This window comes from Coregonus lavaretus (genome assembly GCF_964263955.1).
Source record: "Coregonus lavaretus genome assembly, chromosome: 14".
NCBI classification, from domain to species: Eukaryota; Metazoa; Chordata; class Actinopteri; order Salmoniformes; family Salmonidae; genus Coregonus; species Coregonus lavaretus.
In genome coordinates, this window is record NC_140001.1 from 25,080,803 (window position 1) to 25,085,307 (window position 4,505).

The following is a 4,505-nucleotide window of genomic DNA, read 5'->3' on the forward strand; positions in this document are numbered from 1 at the left end:
TATGTCATATCTTACAATCACTCAACTTTCACATCCACATTCACTTAGTACTATTGCCAAACACACTCGGTAATCTTCATTACCCCATGTGCATCTTCAATGATTCTCTTGTCGTTACTTGCTATGCACCATATGTATACTGCTATACATATAAATAACGCCACGTATTCAAAAACACTGCTATTTGTAGTGGTTGCAGACCACGTAGATATTTCTTATAACTGCCTACAGACAGCTGTCAGCGGGGCTTTCCATGGTACCATTATGCCCTCGCTCTAGTCTTCTCATAAAACTAGTGAATAGCCTTCTCTCTATAAGACTATGGGTACCTTTTTATGCGTTATTCGCCTTGATTTTATATCTTTTTTTATTTATATACAGATCCATTTAAATTGACTTACTGAAATCAGATGCCGTCCCTCAAATGTTTGCGGATGATGTGTCTCCTCCTGGGCAGCTAACTGTAAGGGTCTGGTCTGGGCGGGTCTCGTCGTATTTTGGTCAGACGGGAATTTCTCTCACGCTTCAAAAATGCGCCACCGGTTTTCCTCGCAGACCCCCACTGGAAAGCTCTGCAAGCAGAATCAATCATCCTGTTCGAAATTCTTACACAGGGACACTCGAAGTCAATCTTAAATGAATCATTGTTTATTGTCAGTTCGCTGGAGAGGTTCCAACAAACTTAATGCACCATAGTGAACGTCTGTTAACGTTTGCTTCATTCATGTGACTGACCAATACCTCACGAAGCTTCTTCTCTACGAAGCTGAGACCTTGAAACTGAGATATCCTTTTCCCTAAACAAGGTTCTGGGCGTACTGCCAAATTACAGACACTGATAGTGAGGATTCGTTCAATCAGTCACTTGCATGAACACAGAAATTGGTTTATAGAAAAGCACAAACATAAAAATGTCCATCACATATTCAACCTGAACATCCGTCGTCACCACTGAGATGACTCCTTTGACGGGTGCTCTACTCCCCCGAAGTTCAAAACACAAAACTTCTGTTGTTCGGATTCTTTTGAGGCTCACTGCAATCTTCCTCTGTTCTTCAGAAATACTATTAATCAAAATAAGACCACTCCTGGTCACGCTGACAGACTCCACTTTTCCCAGTGCATACTTCACAATTTTTGACACCTCAAACGGGTTTCCCACATATGCATCCTTACTCAACAAACGCATCCCAACAAGAAGCGATTCATTATCATTCATACACGTATCCTCCACTCCAATTTTTGACTATTTCCTTTTTGTTCCAGTTTTCGCTACTACCACTGTCCATTCAAGCGCTGCTTGATTCGAACTCAGCATCCACTTCCGCCATCTTTTTCCTGAACTGGACGTCGTCTCTCAATTAAATTACAAAAAAAATACTTTATTGAAGAATCCCTACTGTTGACCAATCACCGACGAAGGGGCATAGACTTCGGCTCCAAACTTCGGCTTGCCTCCAGAAAAATGTTTCTGTGCTGAACAACCTTGAGCAAGGCACTTAACCCTAATTGCTCCTGTAAGTCGCTCTGGTTAAGAGCGTCTGCTAAATGACTAAAATGTAAAATGTAAATGTAAAAAAAAAAAATCACCTAAGTCCAAAACAAACTAAAACGTCACAAAATGTCATCATAAGATATGCACGAACTCTACCGAACTGTTTCAGCTGGGAAGCATGCGGACGCCTTTACTGAGTACCACAGTATAAGTCATAATACACATAAAACCTAACGGTAAAACCCGGAAATGGTTCCAATCGTTTTTTCACCATTTATTTTTCTGTCTGGGATTTTAGAACAACTTCATATAAGGTCTGTGTTTCGTGTAGGCTAACCCTGGTGTGACGTTCTGATAACCATGCAAATCTCTCGGACAAGGTCACTTTTATCAATATATTCGCCTGTAATAAGCCCCCCAAAATGAAATGCTAATTAGCCACTAATGTGGCTATCATACAGACCTACACATCTTGTTACAAGCTTTGACATCATCCTTCAAGGCATATTTCTCCATGCAAACTCATAGACAAGTAACATTTTTACATTTACATTTTAGTCATTTGGCAGACGCTCTTATCCAGAGCGACTTACAGTTAGTGAATACATTTTTAGTATTTTTTTATTTTTATACTGGCCCCCCGTGGCAATCAAACCCACAACCCTGGCGTTGCAAACGCCATGCTCTATCAACTGAGCTACATCCCTGCCGGCCATTCCCTCCCCTACCCTGGACGACGCTGGGCCAATTGTGCGCCAGGATTCGAACCAGGATCTCTAGTGGCACAGTTAGCACTGCGATGCAGTGCCTTAGACCACTGCGCCACTCAGGAGTATAGTAACCTAGCAAGTAGATAGTATAGCCTTTTTAGTTTCTCGTGTAAATAATCGTGCATTTCTCGTGTGTATTGTCTAGCATTTTTAAAATGACCTAGCTAGCTACCGTAGCATTTTGTAATTACTCAATTTTTTTGAATGACCCCCTAACCTTAGGTCTCTCTGTCAATCAGAAGCAAGGATGGTTCTGTGCTATGTACTGGATTGTAACCACTACTCTGATAAGCACACGGGCATTTTATCGTTTTCCGACCTCTGTAATCGAGAGGCGTTGCTGGAGCTGTGTAATAAAGTAAGCCCTGTTTGCTAGCTTCTAACAAGCTATTTTGGTTAGGTCAAAGATCTGTGGTTAGCGAGGTGCGTATGAAAATTTGCTAGATAACCCCGACTGTAGTTACATGTACAACGCATGTTACCTTCCTTACAAGTAAAAAGAAAACCAGCATAGGCTAGCATAACAACTGTTGTGACCTTTTTATTGACAAGTCTTTAGTGAGCAAGCCAGCTAGTTAACGTTAGCTCATGGTTTGTGTAGTCATACTTTTTCACGTGGTGACATGCTAGCATTAGCCCACCAGGGAAAGGATATTTATTTTTATTTATTTATTTATTTATATTTAGCTAACTAGTTAACGTTAACTCATCGTTCGTGTAGTCAGACTTGCTAGCTAACGTTAGGCCAGCACCATGCAAGGATAGTTGGTTAGCTAGCATGTAACCACTTAGAAAAGTCTGACTACACGAACGGTGAGCTAATGTTAACTAGCTAGTTAGCTAAATATTGCCTGGTGAGCTAGCTAGTTAGGCACCTTGGTTGGCTAGTTAGCTACATTAGCTAAAGTTGGCTAGCTAGCTCAAAAGGACTTGTGGGCTCAATGTTTTCCCCATACAAAAGACCGAAACGGGAGTGCATCTGTTGTACATGACTAATCAAATGACCTGTGAAGTCAGTTAGAAATGTCAGCAGGGATGGAAATTAAGCTAGCCCGAGGCTAGTAGACAATGTGCCAAACTAGCCTGACTAAGGGAAATGTTGCCTTTACAAACATCGCATGCCACAGATTTAGGACCAGAATGTAGAAATCGTGTTCTGCTGGCCAGTGCCCAAAATCCTTATGTTACATCCCTGCATGTCAGTCCCTTTCAGATGATCCCCCTATCACTGTTGGTCCTCCTCAGTGACCTCACGGCTGAGGGTTTTAACTTTCCTCTTGAGAATTACAGTCAGAAGTACAGTCGTAGAGCTCATCGCAAAACTTCACCTCTTCGGGCAAATAGTACCCTAGACAGTCCTGATCATCTAGTTGAACATTCCAGATAATTCTTCCATCACAGCAGAAATGTCCCATCAACATAGTAGGATTTTAGATGTGCCGGTAGAGCAAAGCCCAGTCTATTTTACCGTTACTATAGTCAAGTCTGTGGGTTATGGTATTTTAATATCGATGTTACCACTTTAGTAATAAACTTAACTAGCTAGTAAATGTAAAAAAAAAAAAAGGTATTTCAGATGGGTGGACCGGAAACTTAGTGACAACACTCAGGTCTACAGTGAGGGAAAAAAGTATTTGATCCCCTGCTGATTTTGTACGTTTGCCCACTGGCAAAGGAATGATCAGTCTATAATTTTAATGGTAGGTTTATTTGAACAGTGAGAGACAGAATAACAACAAACAAATCCAGAAAAACGCATGCCAAAAATGTTATAAATTGATTTGCATTTTAATGATGGAAATAAGTATTTGACCCCCTCTCAATCATTTCTGGCTCCCAGGTGTCTTATATACAGGTAACGAGCTGAGATTAGGAGCACACTCTTAAAGGGAGTGCTCCTAATCTCAGCTTGGTACCTGTATAAAAGACACCTGTCCACAGAAGCAATCAATCAGATTCCAAACTCTCCACCATGGCCAAGACCAAAGAGCTCTCCAAGGATGTCAGGGACAAGATTGTAGACCTACACAAGGCTGGAATGGGCTACAAGACCATCGCTAAGCAGCTTGGTGAGAAGGTGACAACAGTTGGTGTGATTATTCGTAAATGGAAGAAACACAAAAGAACTGTCAATCTCCCTCGGCCTGGGGCTCCATGCAAGATCTCACCTTGTGGAGTTGCAATGATCATGAGAACGGTGAGGAATCAGCCCAGAACTACATGGGAGGATCTTGTCAATG